The sequence below is a fragment of the Mesoplodon densirostris genome, chromosome 8 (genome assembly GCF_025265405.1).
Source record: "Mesoplodon densirostris isolate mMesDen1 chromosome 8, mMesDen1 primary haplotype, whole genome shotgun sequence".
Classification (NCBI taxonomy): domain Eukaryota; kingdom Metazoa; phylum Chordata; class Mammalia; order Artiodactyla; family Ziphiidae; genus Mesoplodon; species Mesoplodon densirostris.
The window spans coordinates 42787193-42810544 of record NC_082668.1 but is presented as its reverse complement, the minus strand read 5'-3'; positions in this window follow the sequence as shown (position 1 = coordinate 42810544).

Here is a 23352-nt window from a genome sequence, read left to right as displayed (position 1 = left end):
ATAGTTCATTATCAAATTTAGTCAAGAATTTATTAATCCATTTAACCATAGTATTAGAAGTATTTTTCTATATTTCGCATTAAATTATTTCACATTAAATTTATGTCCAACATTTACATTAATTAACTCAGAGTAATATAGAAAAGAAATGTTAAGCTGTAATACTGTGGAGCAAAATACTCCAAATCTAGAATTTGTAAAAAAATTTATATTATTATGAATAAGGTTTTGCAGAATTGGTTTGGTATTGGGTAGCATGACCTACAGTCACAGCAAGATCTTTTTGATACACCTCCTAGAGTAATGGAAATAAAAACAAAAATATACAAATGGGACCTAATGAAACCTCAAACCTTTTGCACAGCAAAGGAAATCATAAACAAGAATGAAAAGACAACCGTCAGAATGGGAGAAAATATTTGCAAACGAATCAACGGACAAAGGATTAATCTCCAAAATATATAAACAGCTCATGCAGCTCAATATTAAAGAAACAAACAACCCAATCTAAAAATGGGCAGAAGACCTAAATAGACATTTCTCTAAAGAAGACATACAGATGGCAAAGAAGTACACGAAAAGCTGCTCAACATCACTAATTATTAGAGAAATGCAAATCAAAACTACAATGAGATATCACCTCACACCAGTTAGAATGGGCATCATCAGAAAATCTACAAACAACAAATGCTGGAGTGGGTTTGGAGAAAAGGGAACCCTCTTGCACTGTTGGTAGGAATGTAAATTGATACAGCCACTATGGAGAACAGTATAGAGGTTCCTTAAAAAATGAAAAATAGAATTACCATATGACCCAGCAATCCCACTACTGGGTATATACCCACAGAAAACCATAATTCAAATAGATGCATGTGGGCTTCCCTGGTGGCACAGTGGTTGAGAGTCCACCTGCCAATGCAGGGGACGTGGGTTCGTGCCCTGGTCTGGGAAGATCCCGCATGCTGCGGAGCAGCTGGGACCGTGAGCCATGGCTGCTGAGCCTGTGTGTCTGGAGCCTGTGCTCCACAATGGGAGAAGCCACAGCAGTGAGAGGCCCCCGTACTGCAAACAAAAAAAGAAAAAAAAATAGATGCATGCACCCCAATGTTCATTGCAGCACTACTTACAATAGCCAGGTCATGGAAGCAACCCAAATGCCCATTGACAGACGAAGGGATAAAGAAGATGTGGTACATATATACAATGGAATATTACTCAACCATAAAAAGGAACGAAATTGGGTCATTTGTTGAGATGTGGGTGGATCTAGAGACTGTCAAACAGAGTGAAGTAAGTCAGAAAGAGAAAAACAAATATCGTATATTAATGCATGTATGTGGAACATAGAAAAATGGTACAGATGAACCGGTTTGCAGGACAGAAGTTGAGACACAGATATAGAGAACAAATGTATGGACACCAAGGGGGGAAAGCCACGGCGGGGTGGGTATTGTGGTGTGATGAATTGGGCTATTGGGATTGACATGTATACACTGATATGTATAAAATTGATGACTAATAAGAACATGCTGTATAAAAAAATAAATAAGGCCTTCCTGGCGGCACAGTGGTTGAGAATCTGCCTGCTAATACAGGGGACATGGGTTCGAGCCCTGGTCTGGGAAGATCCCACATGCCGCAGTGCAACTAGGCCTGTGAGCCGAAATTACTGAGCCTGCACATCTGGAGCCTGTGCTCCCCAACAAGAGAGGCTGCGATAGTGAGAGGCCTGTGCACCATGATGAAGAGTAGCCCCCACTTGCCACGACTAGAGAAAGCCCTCGCACAGAAACGAAGACCCAACACAGCAAAAATAAATTAATTAAAATAAATAAATAAATAAAATTTTAAAAATTTTAAAAAGCTAGTTATAAATTATATATGCTCTGAGTGATAGCTTTTGTGAGATACATTTATGCACAGTTATTATGTATGTGTATATGTATATATAGATTACATATTTTATATAATTTATCTATATATGTCATAGACATGGGCAAAAGTTTAGAAGGATTGACTCCAAAGGCATGATTCTTCTTGGATATTGGTATTTTAAGTCTTTTGTGTTTTCTTTCATTGAGCTTTTCTGTTTTCTTTGTCTTCAGAATCAAGTAGAACTAGTTAATTAAATATAAAAATATTTACTCTAAATATTAATAAAAATCTGTATCTAAACAAAACAAAAACATACTGTTCCTCAATTTACACTGAACCATTCATGCAACTGTCTCATGTACAAGTATATCTATACCTTCTACTACAGAATTAGAATGCACATAAAACAAATTTCTTATAAAGCTTATTTGTTTGAATAAGGGTTTTTCAACCTCCGCACTATTGGCATTTTAAGCCAGACAATTATTTGTTATGGAGAGACTGGCCTGTGCATTGTAAATGTGCAGCTACATCCCTGGCTTGTACCCAGTAGATGCCTTTTACAGGCTCCTCTCCGCTCCCCCCACCCAGTTGTGATAATCAAAAATGTCTCCAGGGCCTCCCTGGTGGCGCAAGTGGTTGAGAGTCCGCCTGCCGATGCAGGGGATACGGGTTCGTGCCCCGGTCTGGGAGGATCCCATATGCCGCGGAGCGGCTGGGCCCGTGAGCCATGGCCGCTGAGCCTGCGCGTCCGGAGCCTGCGCATCCGGAGCCTGTGCTCCGCAACGGGGGAGGCCACAACAGTGAGAGGCCCGCATACCGCAAAAAAAAAAAAAAATGTCTCCAGATATTTCCAAATGTCCCCTGGGTATAAAACTACCCCTAGTTGAGAACCACTGGTTGGAATTAAGTTCCAATATAGCCAATAGATAGTAATTGGTTGACAAATCTCGTTTAATATACAGGTTCTTACTCACTCTCTCCATTCTCTTTTCTTGTAATTTACTTGTTAAGGAAACCAATATTTATCTCAATAGCATTTTCCACAGTCTAATTTTTTGCAGTTGACTTTTCTGCAGTTGACTGTGGTGTAATGGAACACATTTCTTTTCCCCTTCTATTTCCTATAAATCGGCAGTTAGACCTACAGAACCGTGGTAAGATTCTGGGTCATTTTTCCAGTATGAGTACTTCAGAGTTGTTATTGTGTGCTTCCATCAGAAGGCACATATGTCAGGTTATTTCTACACTTATGATATTAGATCATTAAACTGAACCAGCATCTTACTCAAAGTTGCCAAATTGAGATATTTTAATGTTATGATTCCTTTTTAAAATATACGACCTTTATTAATAATACCATAAGAATATATTTTCTCTCATCAACAACTTGGTCACCTTAAGGTACAACTCATATAGAAAGATGCAGAAGAAATTCTGGATTCCTACCCTTTATTTAATGATTTTCAAAATATTTAGTAACTTCATATAGCATTCTCCAAAACTGAACAATAATTTTTTTCTATTTTAAATTATCTTTTAACTCCAGGAGTTAAACATATTTGATACCTTTTAATCCATCACAGATATTATTCTTATTGATGTTCATGTTTTCTATTTCTGACTAGGAAGAGATTTTCCAAGTGGGAGCCTAAGTCCATTTGACATGATCACTGTAATATTTGTAACTTCTAAACTGGCAAGGTGTTTACACTACATGTAAAATAGATCCTTGCATTATATGTATATTTATACAACATTATTGGAAGATAGACACTGTCTAATGAAAGATATATATTATAAACCCTAGGGCAACCACTAAAAATGGTAAGAGAATGAGGTCATATTGTATATACCCTCTGCCCTCTCCAAACCATACTGAGTCCATTCTACCTATTGGACTATTGTTGCTATTCAGTTGCTATTAAGCAGTATTTTCTTTTTCTTTTTTTAAAAACATCTTTACTGGAGTATGGTTTCTTACAATGGTGTGTTAGTTTCTGCTTTATAACAAAGTGAGTCAGCTATACATATACATAGATCCCCATATCTCCTCCCTCTTGCTTCTCCCTCCCACCCTCCCTATCCCACCCCTCTAGATGGACACAAAGCACCAAGCTGATCTCCCTGTGCTATGTGGTTGCTTCCCACTAGCTATCTATTTTAGATTTGGTAGTATATATAAGTCCATGTCACTCTCTCACTTCATCCCAACTTACCCTTCCCACTCCCCGTGTCCTCAAGTCCATTCTCTATGTATGCATCTTTATTCCTGTGCTGCCCCTAGGTTCTTCAGAACCTTTTTTTTTTTTTTAGATTCCATATATATGTGTTAGCATATGGTATTTGTTTTTCTCTTTCTGACTTACTTCACTTTGTATGACAGACTCTAGGTACATCCACCTCACCACAAATAACTCAGTTTTGTTTCTTTTTATGGCGAGTAATATTCCATTGTATATATGTGCCACATATTCTTTATCCATTCATCTCTTGATGGACACTTAGGTTGCTTCCATGTCCTGACTATTGTAAATAGTGTTGCAATGAACATTGTGGTACATGACTCTTTTTGACTTACGGTTTTCTCAGGGTATATGCCCAGTAGTGGCATTGCTGGGTCATATGGTAGTTCTATTTTTAGTTTTTTAAGGAACATCCATACTGTTCTCCATAGTGGCTGTATCAATTTACTTTCCCACCAACAGTGCAAGAGGGTTCCCTTTTCTCCATACCCTCTCCAGGATTTATTGTTTGTAGATTTTTTGATGATGGCCATTCTGACCAGTGTGAGATGAAATCTCACTGTAGTTTTGATTTGCATTTCTCTAATGATTAATGATGTTGAGCATTCTTTCATGTGTTTCTTGGCAATCTGTATATCTTCTTTGGTGAAATGTCTATTTAGGTCTTCTGCCCATTTTTAGATTGGGTTGTTTGTTTTTTTGAAATTTAGCTGCATGCACTGCTTGTAAATTTTGGAGATTAATCCTTTGTCAGTTGCTTCATTTGCAAATATTTTCTCCCATTCTGAGGGTTGTCTTTTGGTCTTCTTTATGGTTTCCTTTGCTGTGCAAAAGCTTTGAAGTTTCATTAGGTCCCATTTGTTTATTTTTGCTTCTATTTCCATTTCTCTAGGAGGTGGGTCAAAAAGAATCTTGCTGTGATTTATGTCATAGAGTGTTCTGCCTATGTTTTCCTCTAAGAGTTTTATAGTGTCTGGCCTTAAATTTAGGTCTTTAATCCATTTTGAGTTTATTTTTGTGTATGCTGTTAAGGAGTGTTCTAATTTCATTCTTTTACATGTAGCGCTACAGTTTTCCCAGCACCACTTATTGAGGAGGCTGTCTTTTCTCCACTGTATATTCTTACCCCCTTCATCAAAAATAAGGTGACCATATGTTAAGCAGTCTTTTCTGTAGAGCTATCTTTAAGTTTTGGTAGCTGCTCTCTCTCCTTGTCCTTTACTCAATTTGGAAACAGTCTTCTAATTAAATTCTTCTTATTAACCACTCTGAATATCATATTGTAATCAGGATATCAAATAATTCAAGGATTATCCAAGTATTTATTTGGAGAGGAAGTATTACCAAACCGAACTTGGATCTGCTTGCCCAACGCACAGCAAAGACAATCTACTGACAGTGGGTTGTGGTGAAGGAAGTTACAGTGTTTATTGCAGGGCATCAAGCAAGGAGAATGGGCAGCTGATGCTCTAAAGAACTGAACTCCCTAATGGCTTTCAAGGGTGAGTTTTTCAAGATTGTGTGAGGGAGAGGGTCACAGGGTATGTGATCAGTTCCTGCACAATTCTCTGATGGTGAGATAACAGGGTGGTGGTTCAGGAATGTCAATCATCAACCTTCTGGTTTCAACTGTTCTGGGGTCTGTGTGCTGGTTTTCGGCATTCAGTTAACTTCCTCCACCTGGTGGGGGTTTTAGTATTTGCAAAACAAATTCAAGGATATGGCTCAGGATATTCTTTATAGCCCTTGAGGAGGAATGAAACTAAAAGATCCTTGACTTTGTTTTATGGCTAAATTATTATTATTATGTCTTTCTTGACTGCTTTCCTTTGTTTCTGTATTTTCTCACTTCTCTGATTAAATTTGCTCTTTGGAACTCAGGGAAGGCCTAGGAGGCTAAAGATTTTCTACAAACAAGAAGCAAGGGATGTGGGGTGGGTGTGTGTGTGTCTGTTCCTGGGGAAGGTCCCACAGGGTCCCATTCGGTTTCAGAAGTTAGGCAGGTAAACTCAGTGATGGAGAAACCTAAATAGAAAAATTAAAAGCTAAAAAGTTCAGATTAAAACATAATTCTAAAAGAAACAGAAAAGACGAAAGAGAAAGAAGAAAGAATAAACATTAACTAAAAAAGAAAATGAATAGATTGAAACAAGAGGAAGAAAAAACAAAAATTAAAGGGCAAAATAAAGATTAGTAAGGACTATTATAAATAAAATAAGCATGAAAATTATGCCAATAATTTTTAAAATATTTAATAACAAAATTGCTATTAGCTATCATACACAGTTAGATATTTTTCTTTGATTGCATATAAACCTAGGAACAGAAGAAAACTAAGCTAATGATCCAGGGTGGTGTGTTAAAGAAGGAAAAAATACATGGACCAGAAAAAAAAGAAAGAAAAGAAAAGAAAAAATCTAAAACAAACAAAAGATAAAACTAAACAGGAATTTCTCAGTAATTAAGCCTAGGGAAAGACTATAAAAGTATAAATGAAAGCCACAAAATTACTTAGTAAAAGAAACTAATCTTAAAAGTCTACACATTATATGATTCTATTTATATGACATTGTTGAAAAGACAAAACTGTAAGGATAACAAATATATCCCTGGCTGCAAGGGTTTTATAGATGAGGGAGTGTTGAACAGATGACCAACAAAGGATTTTTAAAGGCAGTGAACTATTCTGAATGAAAATATAGTTGTGGACACAAGGCACTCTGCATTTGTCAAGACCCATATAACTTTACAGCATAAAGAGTGAACCTTAATGTATGCAATTTAAAAAATCATTTAAGATGTCAGGGAATACCAAAATGAAATGTAGACTATGAGAAACTAATCTAATTGTATTACAAATGTACTAAGCTCATTAAATGGAATTAAGGGGAAAATAGCTGACCTAAGTAATTTTAGAAATAAGTGGAGAATGTAAGACTAAAGGCAAAAGGAACTGAATATAAGCACTGTACTGTAGTTGGCAAAGTTCTTGACCATGGGGGCATGGGTTAACAATTTGAACTCAATATTCCTGTGTGCTGAAATTAAACAAGTTAATGGATGGCAGATGCTAGGAGACAAGTTTCTCATTGTTGGTGTGGTGATTACAGAGAAGCAAAGGAGGACGTCTTTCATGATCCATTTGGTACTAGATAAGAGTTGGGGACACCAGCATGAACTCATGAGTAGCTTAATATAGGTCAAGATCTATATTATATACATGTCCAAATGTTTATAGCTATGTGTCTATACACACGTTATTATGTACACACTTATCTCATTGTTGTCTCAGGTGAGAGGTCCTAGAAGCAAGGACACTGCAGTAGCAACAAGCACACTCATCACCCAGATCTTGATTTCTAAGACTATTCTTCAATAAAAGGAACCAGGCCCCCTTGGAGAAAAAGGAAACGGCTGATACTAAGGCTTAAGGGTGGTACAGGGAATACACAAGATAAGTTTAGAGAATCTTGCAGTACCAGAAATCAAGGAAGTGTTAAAAAACAAAACAAAATAAAAGCTGTCAACCAAAAGAACCAGGAACTATAAAGAGGCAAAATGGCAGCTTATTTGAGGTCTTAGAATTACAATTCAGGGACAGAGCACAGATTCTGGAGGAACCCAGAAAAGTGTCCCACTGGAGGAAAATGGGCACAGGTTTTTTTGTTTGTTTGTTTGTTTTTTGTGGTACATGGGCCTCTCACTGCTGTGGCCTCTCCCGTTGCGGAGCACAGGCTCCGGACACGCAGGCTCAACAGCCATGGATCATGGGACCAGCTGCTCCGTGGCATGTGGGATCCTCCCGGACCGGGGCATGAACCAGCATCCCCTGCATCAGCAGGCAGACCCCCAACCACTGCGCCACCAGGGAAGCCCGGGCACAGGTTTTAATGAGAAAAGGGAGGCAGTTGATGCAGGCTACCGAGAATTTGGATTGGAGGGTAGAATTGTTCCATACATATGATTGGGTTATGTAAAGCATCTTCTCCGTTACTAGGAAAAGATTTGTTTTCCTTTCCTTTTCCAGAAAATGTCCAGTTCTCAACAAATATTCTTTCCTTTTGGCAACTGAGCAACAATTCAGCAGTTTTATTTCGGAGTGTTCAACAGAAATCCAGCACGGGCAACAAACCCGGTGGTCCTCAGATCATGTCTCAGTCATTGCTGACATAACTCATTTCACAAAGGAAAACAAAACTATGGAGGCATGTCCAAGGGACACTCTCAGTAGTCAAGAGAGAACAGTTTGAGCAGTAAAATATATAGTGTAGTATTGGGTTATAATCAAAATGATAAAATAAATATCCATGAGTCCATATTGATATAAATAAATGACCACAACAAATAAATGGAGAGAACAGTCAAAACCCATGCTACACATTAGTTTATTCTGTCTCCAACTATAAGCCAGTACCACATGGATCAGTGAAGAATTCCAAATAAAATTTATATCTTGTCCTTTCATAAAGGTGGAATATAACTCTCCACCTCATAAGTGTGGATTGTGCATAGTGACTTCCTTCCAATGGGTATGGTATGGAAAGAGTGAGGGTCGAAAGAGTAACTTTATGATAAAGAAACTCGACACACACTACCTCATTCTTATCAGCCATATGAAATAATTTGACATGAGAATGGGACTCTACCTCTGTGATCTTTTTCCCCAAAACCTTATCCCCAGTCTAATCATGAGAAAATCATGACCCAGTGAGGGTCATTGTACAAGATATCTCAGCAGTACCCTGTAAAACAGTTGAGGTCATGAAAACCTGAGAAACTGTCAGTCTAGAGAAGCCTAAGGAGATATGCTGACTAAATGTAATGGGGTGTCCTGAATGGGATTCTGGAACAGAAAAGAGACATTAGGTAAAAACAAAGGAAATCTAAATAAAGGGTGGATTTTAGTTAATAATAATATGTCAATATTGCTTAATTTATTTTAAAAAATGTATTTCCTAATGTACGATGTTAATAATAGGAGAAACGAGATGTGAATATGGATACTCACTGTTCTATGAATCTACAAGTATTCTAAAATATAAAAGTTATTAAAACATACATACTGTATGCTAAACACTGTATAAATTTTGCCTGCACTCCTACCTCCTGGATATATTTTTTTCCTAAATTTCTACATGACAAAACTGAAGTTCAAGTAAAAGTTCAGTGACATCCTCAACATCACACAGTCAGTATGTATCCCACCAGGATCCAAAATAAATTATCTACAAATCTAAAGTCTGATCTCTTTTCACTAGTGTACTATAATTAATAAGCTTGTGCCTATGCAGGCATCTTTATTTAAAAGGAGTTTTTGTTTGCCCTCAATTTGACACTGTGGGTGGAACACATAATCAGATTGTGAGACCATGTAATAAGGAAAATGATAACACTAAAAAGTTATAAATTAATGAGTAAGATAAATATGTCAGAGTTACCTTTCTTGTTTTACAGGATTATTAGAGTTCATAGGAAAAAACAATGATAGGATTCCCAAATTTATCAGTTTTAAATGTTCCATGAGACATGAAGCACGTAGCTGGTACTCATATTTTTAGAGTTGAAAATTCTGCAGTTTACTTAGGCTTTTAAACTAGATTATCTGATCTATTCACCGTTATAATGTGAATGAAATTATGTTTGACATCTTTGAATTGTTATTTTTAAAATATTTTTAAGTGCTTACAAAATTTAGAAAACTTATACAATCAGATTATTCTCTACATCCTTATTTTTTACATGAGAAAGTGTAATTAAGGAAAGAACTGTGGATCATTATGACTTCTATGCACCTAAGAGCATTGGTAAATTTAAATACTTGCCTTTTACTTTGCCTTTTAAGGGAAAGCAATCCACTGATTAATGATCGTTGAAATTTCTTTTCTCCTTGTGTCACTCTAATTCCTGAAAATTATAGCAGGTCAGAAAACATCTGAGTGGTTTGTTCAGGAGCCAATTACTTCTATGAATACATTAAGAAGGAAAAATGTTCAGTATATCACCAGAATTTAGTGGAGCACTGAAGTGAAGTTTTCAAATGCTTCCTTCCTAAGTTGTCCTTATAAAAGCAAAATAAACACTTAAATATTTATATTCCTGGTGATAATTTTCTTCTGAATTTTGAGATACAGTGTATATTTGAAACTAGTATCTCATAAAAAATTTAATTGATGCATGGATGTGTACATTAAGCTACAATAGATGCCAACATATTTGAGTTAAATCCTTCACATAAGCTCAAAATTATAAAAAAATATTTCATATAAATTTGTAATTCTTTGCTACTCCACTTGAAAGTGAGAGTAGTTAGTTTACTTACTTTTATAGCCAATAAAATAGCTAATAATACCGAAACATAAGAAGGGTAAACAGTTTAAATTTAAGGATTTTTAAAATAGTAATTTCCAATTGATTTAGGCAAAGATTTTTTTTTTTTTTTTTTTTTTTTTTTTTTTGCTGTACGCGGGCCTCTCACTGCTGTGGCCTCTCCCGTTGCGGAGCACAGGCTCCGGACACACAGGCTCCGCGGCCATGGCTCGCGGGCCCAGCCGCTCCACGGCATGTGGGATCTTCCGGGATCGGGGCACGAATCCGTGTCCCCTGCATCGGCAGGCGGACTCTCAACCACTGCGCCACCATGGAAGCCCTAGGCAAAGATTTTTAATTTTAAAATTTCAGATGAATTCATAGGAAGCATAGGAACATAACACACATTTACAAAGTCTTCCAGTAAAACAGCTAAGAAAGTCATGTCCCTTCCTGAGGCTAATTCATTATCACTTCACCTATGACAGTCACCAGCATTAACTTTCAAATGAACTTTCCTAACTGCTAAAAATAGTAGGAACAATTTATTATTCCTGGAATGGTTTTGGATGTTGAATATTCGTTTTAATATCCAAAATAATGCATTAAAGATACACACAGATATAAACGAGTATACCCTGATAGTTTTGTGTCCAGATATATTCAGAGATACTTGTTAAAGATTCTGAATAGAAAAATCAAATAATTAAAAACCAAGGTATGCTTATATGAATGATAATCGTCATAAACAGTGCTGCTAACTAATCACCATGTGAAGTTGCCATTAAATTTTGAAGAGGCAAAATCCATCATTTGTCCTGTCATTTAAGTCATTAATTGTGACCTCCACCTCAACACAGTGATGTTCACAATGGCATGTACAATTAGTTACATATGAGTTTTGTTCAATACTTTCCCCTGAAAGTGTTGTAATTTCCAACTGTACTAATAGCTTTCAATCTAGTGAACACTTCATAGGATTGAATATCTAGAAAAAACGTATAGATGGATAAATTCAATATTTTATGGGAGTAAAACGTTGTCATTATATTACTTTTCATTTGTACAATGTAATAAGGCTTGCCAAACTGTTTTTACATTGTGTAATACATTTAAAATTGTGAGCTATGCAGTGGGAGGTATTGCTATTTCTATTTTAACAAATTGAACAAAATCATAAGGAAAGTGGTGGAAGAAAGAAGCAAAAAAGTAAAAGAGTTGAATAAGCAGCATAATAGGCAACCTCTATTAATGAGGAAATATATGTGGAGCCATAGTAAAATTGGGGGGTGCTGGATGGACTATAGAGACTAATAACTGATGTAGTCTTACTGAGATTAATCCAGTGGATATTGTTTTTCAAGACTTTATTTTTAGGTCCCAGCTTTTTAAAATTTAGTATCTTGTTTGTGAAGAAGAAAAGAAGCACCCTAGTGATCTCAAATGAGCAATATTTGTCATGTGCCCATGAGGAGTACAAAGGGGAGCATGTGAAAAGTGGGGATACAGCAATCTTGGATTATCATCCCTCGAGTTATAAATACAGGTAGTTAGCATTTATTAAGTTCTCTTTCTGCATAAAACGCTGCAGGACTAATGTAACCCTTTGTTCCATGCTGCAGTAAGGAGTTTACAATTTAAGATTACCAAGCTTTCAATTTATTATGTAGTGAGAGATATTCATCCTAATTGGTAAAACCAACTAATGGAAAGACAATGCAGTTGTCATTAATCAGCATTAACAAAAACGTTTCATAAAAAGTACAGAATCTTGAGCAGAAGCAAGAAGAACTACAATTCTGCAGCCTGTGGAACGAAAACCACATTCACAGAAAAATAGACAAAATCAAAAGGCAGAGGGCTATGTACCAGATGAAGGAACAAGATAAAACCCCAGAAAAACAACTAAATGAAGTGGAGATAGGCAACCTTCCAGGAAAAGAATTCAGAATAATGATAGTGAAGATGATCCAGGACCTCGAAAAAAGAATGGAGGCAAAGATCGAGAAGATGCAAGAAATGTTTAACAAAGACCTACAAGAATTAAAAAACAAACACCTAGGGCTTCCCTGGTGGCGCAGTGGTTGAGAGTCCACCTGCCGCTACAGGGGACACGGGTTCGTGCCCTGGTCTGGGAAGATCCCACATGCCGCGGAGCGACTGGGTCTGTGAGCCATGGCCGCTAAGCCTGCACGTCCAGAGTCTATGCTCTGCAACGGGAGAGGCCACAGCAGTGAGAGGCCCATGTACCTCAAAAAAAAAAAAAAAAAAAGACCCATATATATGCTGTCTACAAGAGACTCACTTCAGACCTAGGGACACATACAGACTGAAAGTTAGGGCATGGAAAAAGATATTCCATACAAATGGAAATCAAAAGAAAGCTGGAGTAGCAATACTCATATCAGATAAAATAGACTGTAAAATAAAGAATGTTACAAGAGATAAGGAAGGACACTACATAATGATCAAGGGATCAATCCAAGAAGAACATATAACAATTATAAATATAGGACCATGAGAAGACCGAGGAGAGCTCCAAGTACCTCAAGTGCCTGACCCGCCAGCCATGGCCTGCAGCACACCATGAACAAGATCTACCACATGGCTCTAGCGCCAACATCTCGCCCCTCAGGTTCACAGCCCCCAGCATGGCCAGCATCTTGGAACAGCTGAACATTATCAACAGCATGTTCTTCATTCCTGTCAGCAGCCAAAAAGTTTTGGAGAATCTGAAAGCTGAGGTGGCATGGCGGCACCAGCTCCAGGAGGCCAGCAGGAACAGGGATAAAGCTGAGGAGCCCATGGCTACTGAACCAGAGCCAGAAGGGGCCTCAGAGGATGCGGCCTCCCAGCCCCCAACTGCCAAGACCCTTCTTCCCCAAGCTTTCAGGGGTAGAAAGGGAGACACAGATGGACAGTCAGTCAGCTGCCCCATTACCCAGTGATCCAGACTCCAGGAGAAGGGGGCATGTCCTGCACATCAGAAGAGGAAACAAGTCCCTCTTCCTCCATGTTTCCAACCCCAACCCCACCCCAGCATCCTTCTGGGACCCTGGCCTGGCCTGCCTGACCCTCTGAAAGATGTTCTGGCACTGGTTCAATGAATATAAAATGCAGAGGCCTAATTGAAGACACACGAATGGAGTGCATGGGGATCAGTTCCCAGCTGGTGGACCGGTGTCCCCTTGGTCCCCCCATCATCAAGCAGGTGTGCACGAGTGTGTCTGTGCCTGCAAGTGTCCTGATCCTCCCTTCCTAACTTGTACATAGCCCCAAGCCGGTTCTGAGTGGATGAGGTACAGATGAGATTTCTCAGGTCATTTTTATGTTTGACATTATGGCTGCTGCTTTTGCTGCCACTACCCCCAGGCCCGATCTGGCTGAAAGTCCAGTTAGAAGCTGAAAAGAAGGGAGCTTTCCTGTGTCTTGGGATGGGGAACTAGAGCTCTGTGGCAGCACTGGAGGGTTGTGGAGCACTTTAGCTTTGTGGCGGGGTGAGGGCCACAGCAGCTTTGTTAACATGGTTGTGCTGGCCTGGTTGTGCTCAGCGTGGGGAAAGGGGTGGGCAGTGGTGGTTCCCCATACACCCCTGTGCCCAGCCCTGGTTTGTCGTCCCTTGGGTCCCAGCAGGAGGTGCTGCCTTCCCACTCCCTGCACCACAGCTGGGGTTAACCTTGGGGTATAGTCTGAATGTATCTTTTTCCTGGTTGAACCTCAGCTGTCTAAGGCACAGTGGGGTGGGGGGTGGCTAGGGGAACCCGGACTGAATCATGGATTCTGGGGGCGATGTTACAGATACAGGAGTGATTGTCACTTGTTTGTGGAGCCTAGCTCCCTACCTGATCCTAGGACACACAAGCACCTTCTACAGAGAGGAGCTCTGGCAGTAGAAGAGAGGGGGCTGCAGACGGTGGTGGCTCCCACATGCCCCGGCTACCCCTACACCACCTGCCTGTGCCACTTCTCTGTGCCTGCTGTCAGAGCCCTGGCAGGTGGGGGGACATGGCCCACCTTGTGAGCTGGAGGGAGCTGTCCTGGCTGGGGCCTCTGCCTGGTGGCTTTGTGGTGAGCTGCTTCCCAGTATGGTCTGTCTGAACACCTTGTTTCAAAGGGAGTGGATATGAGCTAGCAAGTGAGGCATTCCCACAGCTGACCAAGAACTTTCTCTTGTTTTTAAACTATCAGTTTTCATTGCACTTTGGAATAAACTGAGTTTTTAAAAAAATAATAAATAAATAAATAAATATGTACCCAACATAGGACCACCTCAATACATAAAGCAATTGCTAGTAGCTATAAGAGAGGAAATTGACAGTAACACAATAATAGTGGGGGAATTTAACACCCCACTTATACCAATGGAAAGATCATCCAGACAGAAAACTAATAAGGAAACACAAGTTTTAAATGACAAAACAGACCAGATACATTTAATTGATATTTATAGGACATTCCATCCAAAAACAGTAGATTACACTTTCTTCTCAAGTGCACACAGAACATTTCCCAGGATAGATTGCATCTTTGGTCACAAATCATGCCTTGGTAAATTTAAGAAAATTGAAATCATATCAAGCATCTTTTCTGACTGTAATGCTATGAGATTAGAAATCAATTGCAGGGAGAAAAACATAAAAAACTCAAACACATGGAGGCTCAACAGTACGTTACTAAATAACCAAGAGATAACTGAAGAAACCAAAGAGGAAATCAAAAAATACTGAGACAAAAGACAATGAAAACACAATGATACAAAAGCTATGGGATGCAGCATAAGCAGTTCTAAGAGGGACATTTATAGCAATACAATCCTACCTCAAGAAACATCTCAAATAAACAATCTGAAATTACACCTAAAGGAACTAAATAAAGTAGAACAAAGAAAACCCAAAGTTATTAGAAGGAAAGAAATCATAAAGATCAGAGCAGAAATAAATGAAATAAAAACAAAGAAAAAAATAGCAAAGATAAATAAAACTAAAAGCTCGTTCTTTGAGAAGATAAACAAAATTGATAAACCTTTAGCCTGACTCATCAAGAAAAAGAGGGAGAGGGGGCTTCCCTGGTGGCACAGTCATTGAGAGTCTGCCTGCCGATGCAGGGGACACAGGTTTGTGCCCAGGTCTGGGAAGGTCCCACATGCCATGGAGTGGCTGGGCCCGTGAGCCATGGCCGCTGAGCCTGTGCTCCAGAACCTGAGGCCACAACAGTGAGAGGCCCGTGTACTGGGGGAAAAAAAGAAAAAAAAAAAAAAAGAGGGAGAAGACTCAAATCAATAAAATTAGAAATGAAAAAGAAGTTACAATGAACACTGCAGAAACACAAAGCATCATAAGAGATTACTACAAGCAACTCTGTGACAATAAAATGGACAACCACAAAGACATGGACAAATTCTTAGAAAGGTATAACCTTCCAAGACTGAATCAGGGGGGCTTCCCTGGTGGCGCAGTGGTTGAGAGTCTGCCTGCTGATGCAGGGGACACAGGTTCGTGCCCCGGTTCTGGAGGATCCCACATGCTGCGGAGCGGCTGGGCCCATGAGCCATGGCTGCTGAGCCTGCGCATCCGGTAGAAAATATGAACAGACCAATCACAAGTAATGAAATTGAAACTGTGATTTTAAATCTTCCAACAAACAACAATACAGGACGAGATGGCTTCACAGGTGAATTCTATCAAACATTTAGAGAAGAGCTAACACCCATCATTCTCAAACTCTTCCAAAAAAATTGCAGAGGAAGGAACACTCCCAAACACGTTTTAGGAGGCCAGCATCACCCTGATACCAAAACCAGACAAAGATACTACAAAAAGTGAAAATTACAGACCAATATCACTGATGAATATAGATGCAAAAATCCTCAACAAAATACTAGTGAACAGAATCCAACAACACATTAAAAGGGTCATACACCATGATCAAGTGGGATTTATCCCAGGGATGCAAGGATTCTTCAATATATGCAAATCAATCAATGTGATACACCATATTAACAAATTGAAGAATAAAAACCATATGATCATCTCAATACATGCAGAAAAACCTTTGACAAATTTCAACCCCCATTTATGATAAAAAACTCATCAGAAAGTGGGCATAGAGGGAACCTACCTCAAAATAGTAAAGGCCATATATGACAAACCCACAGCAAACATCATTCTCAATGTTGAAAAACTGAATGGATTTCCTCTAAGATCAGGAACAAGACAAGGATGTCCACTCTTGCCACTATTATTCAGCATAGTTTTGGAAGTCCTAACAATGGCAATCAGAGAAGAAAAAGAAACAAAATAAGTATAAATTGGAAAAGAAGAAGTAAAACTGTCACTGTTTGCTGATGACATGATACTATACTTAGAGAATCCTAAAGATGAAACCAGAAAACTACTAGAACTAATCAATGAATTTGGTAAAGTTGCAGGATACAAAATTAATGCACAGAAATCTCTTGCATTCCTATACACTAACAAAAAAAGATTGGAAAGAGAAATTAAGGAAAGAATCCCATTCACCATTGCAACAAAAAGAATAATATACCTAGGAATAAACCTACCTAAGGAAGTAAAAGACCTATATTCAGAAAACTATAAGACACTGATGAAAGGAATAAAAGATGACACAAACAGATGGAGAGATATACCATGTTCTTGGATTGGAAGAATCAACATTGTGAAAACGACTATACTACCCAAAGCAATCTACAGATTCAATGCAATCCCTATCAAATTACCAGTGGCATTTTTTTACAGAACTAGAATAAAAAATCTTAAAATTTATATGGAGACAAAAAGTCACTGAATAACCAAAGCAAACTTGAGGGAAAAAAACAGAGCTGGAGGAATCAGACTCCCTGACTATACTACAAAGCTACAGTCATCAAGACAATATGATACTGGCCCCAAAACAGAAATATATATTAATGGAACAGGATAGAAAGCCCAGAGATAAACCCATGCACCTATGGTTAACTAATGTATGACAAAGGAGGCAAGGATAAACCATAGAGAAAAGACAGTATCTTCAGTAAGTGGTGCTGGGAAAACTGGACAGCTACATGTAAAATAATGAAATTAGAACACTCCCTAACACCATACACAAAAATAAACCCAAAATGGATTAAAGACCTAAGTGTAAGAACAGACACTATAAAACTCTTAGAGTAAAACATAGGCAGAACACTCTTTGACATAAGTCACAGCAATATCCTTTTTGACCCACCTCCTAGAGTAATGGGAATAAAAATAAAAATAAACAAATGAGACCTAATGAATCTTAAAAGCTTTTGCACAGCAAACTACAAACAAGATGAAAAGAAAGAATGGGAGAAAATATTTGCAAATGAATCAATGGACAAAGGATTAATCTCCAAAATATATAAACAGCTCATGCAGCTCAATATTATAAAAACCAACAACCCAATCCAAAAATGGGCAGAAGACCTAAATAGACATCTCTCCAAGGAATACATACAGATGGCCAAGAGGCATATGAAAAGCTGCTCAATATCACTAATTATTAGAGAAATGTAAATCAAAACTACAATGAAGTATCACCTCACACTGGTTAGAATGGGCATTATCAGAAAATCTACAAACAACAAATGCTGGAGAGGGTGTGAAGAAAAGGGAACCCTCTTGCACTGTTGGTGGGAATGTAAATTGATACAGCCACTATAGAGAACAGTATGGAGGTTCCTTAAAAAACAAAAAATAGAATTACCATATGATCCAGCAATCCCACTGCTGGGCATATACCTTGAGAAAACCATAATTCAAAAATACACATGTACCACAATGCTCATTGCAGCACTATTTACAATAGGCAGGTCATGGAAGCAACTAAATGTCCATCGACAGATGAATAGATAAAGAAGATGTGGTACATATATACCATGGAATATTACTCAGCCATAAAAAGGAATGAAATTGGGTTATTTGTAGAGACGTGGTTGGATCTAGAGTCTGTCATACAGAATGAAGTAAGTCAGAAAGAGAAAAACAAATATCATATATTAACACATACATGTGGACTCTAGAAAAATGGTACAGATGAACTGCTCTGCATGGCAGAAATGAGACACAGATGTAGAGAACATACTTATGGACACCAAGGGGAGAAAGTGGTGGTGGTGGGTGGTGGTGGTGGTGGGATGATTTGGGAGATTGGGATTGACATATATACACTAATATGCATAAAATAGATAACTAATAAGAACCTGCTGTATAAATAAATAAATAAATAAATAAAATTTTAAAAAATGTACAGAATCTTGACTCTAGTACGTTTTTAACCTAATCCTGTCATTACTGGTTCTAAAGTTGTAATATCTTGCTTTTATTAAAAATTTAACATTATGTACTTGTTATTTTGCTATCCTTCCTGATTTCTGAAGCTAATGATTGACATATTAGAGTACTAGAAAATGAATTCAGTCTTACCATTGTGAATTCTTGGCTGGAACTGCTGTATCATCAGTCAGAGACAGTGTGTAGGTGTAAAACAAAGAAAGTTAAAGAGTAACCTACAATTTATTAGCATTACAATTACTGATTTATTATTTTTTGTTTTTAGAAAAAGAAGCCTATGAGTGAAATACATGAATCAAAGTCATAAATGCCAATTTGTGTTAACTCAAATCCTTGTAACTCATTATAGGTAGCTATTTTATAAATCTGTTCCCAGAATTTGCTTATATTTTTATGGAAACTTTTGCATCCTTTCACACAAAGGTCTTGCAATTTTTATTGATTCTAAGGTACACGCATTCCAGGGAGTAGTTAACTTCAAAAGAAGACTGTCTATGCCACAATAATCAAACAGAAAAAAAAAATTGAAGAGCATCTACACTAAATACCTACTGTTAATCATTGTGACAGTCAACTAGCAAATTCAAATTCTGTATTACTAAAGTGCAGAGATATATGATAAGCTCTTTATTTTCTATAATTTTAGCTATAGATTTATTTTAGGAAATGTTATCACTGGTTTTTCTATCTTTAACAAGAAGAAATCAAATTTTCTCATGTTTAAAACGATGAGTATAGGACTTTTTGGAACATGGTGGCAGTGACAGAAGATTAATTTTGAATCTTCTTGAATCTGCATAAAAACACATAGCACATTCATGGAAATATTTAAAACAAACTTGACTGCAATGTATCTCTTTAAAACAGAAGGAAGTAGGGCCAAATCACAAAGATTTACAAGACCTGCCTGGATCAACACCTGAGCAGAAGCAGCAGATGAAATTAACAGGACAAATGAAGGACCTGAGAACAGGAAAACCCCAAAAGAACCAACAGATATTCATTGGAAAGTGAACAAAGGTGAGCTGAATAATTACAGACCTTATTCTTAGAAGGACACATCTGCTTCCACAATGTGAGTAAATGAAAAACGTATTTAGATTCAGTTAGCAAGAGGTTTTGTGTTTCTACGTCACTGTTGATAAGGCAACCTAACAATAGCTTTATCATTTTTCTCAAAAATGCCTCAGTGAACATCCTTCTAAATAAAATTTTGTATATTTACATCATTTTTTAAGACTAGGTTCTTAGATGCTATATTCCTGAATCAAAGATATTCAAAATTTTTGATACACTGTCTTTCAGGAAGTTTAAACCAATTTATACTTAATCCAGCAGTGCATTGAAACTCCATGCTCCCAGAACACTCCAAAGAATTCTCAATACATATTAACTGACTAAATATATAGTTAAATAATAGATGGATAGATAGATAGATGATAGATAGATAGATAAATTAGTTTCAGACCAGCAACTTTGGGAATCATTTCAGTCATAAAATTATATAACACTACCAATTCCAGAAACAATGCCAACACAAATATCCACTTTCCTTCTTTTTTATTTTCCACTCAATTAGCATATTTATTTATTTTACTTTTGTTGTTTTCTGATTTTTGATTTTTATTATATGTTTCAGGTGTATAGATTATAATTTGGCATCTATATTCACTACGATGATCACCACCACAAATCTAGTTACCATCCACTTCCTTCTTAATCATTGACGATTAGAAATTGCAGATTTGGCAAATCTTTGCACAAAATTTTTTTGCTTTTTAGTATTTGTTATATTGAAGTTTTGATTTTGAAGTTACCACATAAATGAAATTGTTATCATTTAATAGACCTATTTTAGCTTGAAATCGAAAATTCTGGTATTAAAATTGATTTTTTTCATAATCCAAATGAGTCAGTAATAGAAATGAAACCAAGATTTTGCAAGTACTAACATACTAACAGTAGAAGATTTTGAGACAAAGATTTTAAGGATATCAGAACTGATATAATCAGATTTGAAAAAAAAAACATTTTTCAGTAGTAGATTTGTTAAAGCAATATTTCACAAGCCAAATTAAAACACGTTAAATTGCTTTTATAAAACATTTTTTATGGTTTTAGTACAAACATGAATACATATTTCTCTCTAGTTCTTTTTTTTTTTTTTTCTTTTTGCGGTACGCGGGCCTCTCACTGTTGTGGCCTCTCCCGTTGCGGAGCACAGGCTCCGGATGCGCAGGCCCAGCGGCCATGGCTCACGGGCCCAGCTGCTCCGCGGCATATGGGATCCTCCCAGACCGGGGCACGAACCCGTATCCCCTGCATCGGCAGGCGGACTCTTAACCACTGCGCCACCAGGGAGGCCCTCTCTAGTTCTTTTAGATGGTTGTTTAAGCTAAAGAACTAATATATTTCAGACAAGTAATGCAACATACTGGATTTTGTAGATTTTCCTACTATTGATGAATGGCATAAAATGCTATATAAAATTAAGAATTACTGATAATCTATAAAACCTATGATATCAATCATTTTTATGGATTATTCCTCTTTCTCAGTATTAAATATAATACCTACCAATGTAATTCGAATAACAGAATTATTCCATTTCTAATTTAAATAATGCACTTGACATGATATATAACAAACCCATTTATAAATATTACTGGTTTTTAGTACTAGTTATGTGACAGTGTTAAAAAGTTATTTCTATATGTCTTATCTGAAAAATTGTGCAGTCCATTTTTCTGTTCCTTCAGTGGTCAAGGAGCTGTAGCTAGAAATTTTCCTCAAATTTTCCCTTTTGAAACATAATAGGTTGATTCTTTCAAAATGAATCATACCTTGATAGCTTAGGCCCTAGTATTGAAACTGGGATATCACTGGGGTTAAACTGGAATCTTACTAAATTGAAAATTCCTAGTCCCCTGCCTCATGCTTCCAACTGATTTAATGGGACTGGAGTAAAGATAAGAAATCAAGCTAACAGAAATCCAAATGGTATTTGCTGGTCAAACAGATTTGGAAATCACAGACTTAAAAGACTACAGTAGTCCCCTCTTATCTATGGGGGATATATTCCAAGACCTCCAGTGGATGCCTGAAACCTTGGGTAGTATTGAACCCTATATAAACTATTGTTTTTTTTCCTATATATACAATGCATATGAATATAAATTAGGCACTATAAGAGATTAATAACAATAACTAATGATAAAGCAATATATCAATACTATAATTAAAATTATGGAAATGTGGTATTTCTCTCTCAAAATATCATATTGTGCAAGTTTAATGCCTTTTCCATCTTAACTAAACACTTATCACATACTGTGGCCATAGCATTTGCAGTTTGAGGCATCACAGAAAACTAGCACAAATTTCTTTTTCCTTGTTCACAATTTCATGGATATGAGATTCGTTCATAATGTATACCTTAGCATCCTCAGCATATGATTTTTTTCTTTTCTTATTAAGTCAAGAATTTTCACCGTTTCATTTAAAGGAAGTATTTTACGGATTCTCTTTGGCATATCCGAATTGCCAGCATTATTACTCTTGTGCTTTGGAGCCATTTTTAAGTTAGATAAGGGTTACTTGAACACAACCACTGTGGTACTGTGACAGTTGATCTGATAATCAAGAGGGCTATAAGCAAGTGAAGGGATACACTGGACAAAGGCACAGTTCACATCTGAAGCATGACACAGCTGAACGATGAGAGATTTCATCACACTATGCAGAATGGGTGTGCAATTTAGAACTTATGAATTGTTTATTTCTGGAATTGTCCAGTTAATATTTCCAGACTGCCATTGACCATGGGTAACTGAAACTGCACAAAGCAAAATCACGGATAGGGGGAATTACTGTATATATAATAACACACGTGTGCCAAGTGTCTCTCTGTATTTAAAAAAAAAGAAAAAGAAGGACCAATAAATCCTTTTGTGGATGCCCTCCTCTAAATCGAGGAAAAAGGAAGTAAGTAAAAAAAAGAACATTTGTCCAAAATAAATGATTGTTTGATATATAATTAAAATAAAGTACTAAACATAGAATATAGTTCACAATGCTAACCATTTTATAGTAAATAAGTGACTAAGAAAGCAAAAAACATGTACAAAATAACTTGCTCTTGAGAAATGATTTTGATTAAATGTTAAGTGTCATAATTTGGTTTGATTACATACAAAATATTGCCAATAGTCAAAAAACATTTCATGAGAAATACCCTGTTAATTATAATGACTTTCCTAATGATCAGTCCCAAATTCTGGAATGTCATCCTTTAACATGAGTTCTAAGTGTAAATTAAAAGTAACTGAAGGTGACAATTATGTAACAAGGTTACTTGTCAATTTTCCTAATGATAATTAATCAATTAGGGACTTTAATCAAAGCATCTTGACATTTTTAGTGTGTATTTTTAGAAAGTAATCAAAATCATGTGATACTCTTTTTATATAGTCAGAATATTGAGGAAACATTTACTAAAAAGATTACTAGGTACAAGGTGACTTTTTAAGTGTGAATGGGAAAAAGAATTGTCCTAAGGCAACTTAAAATCTAGTAGTGGAGATTATGCAACAATATACAAGTTATTAGTAACA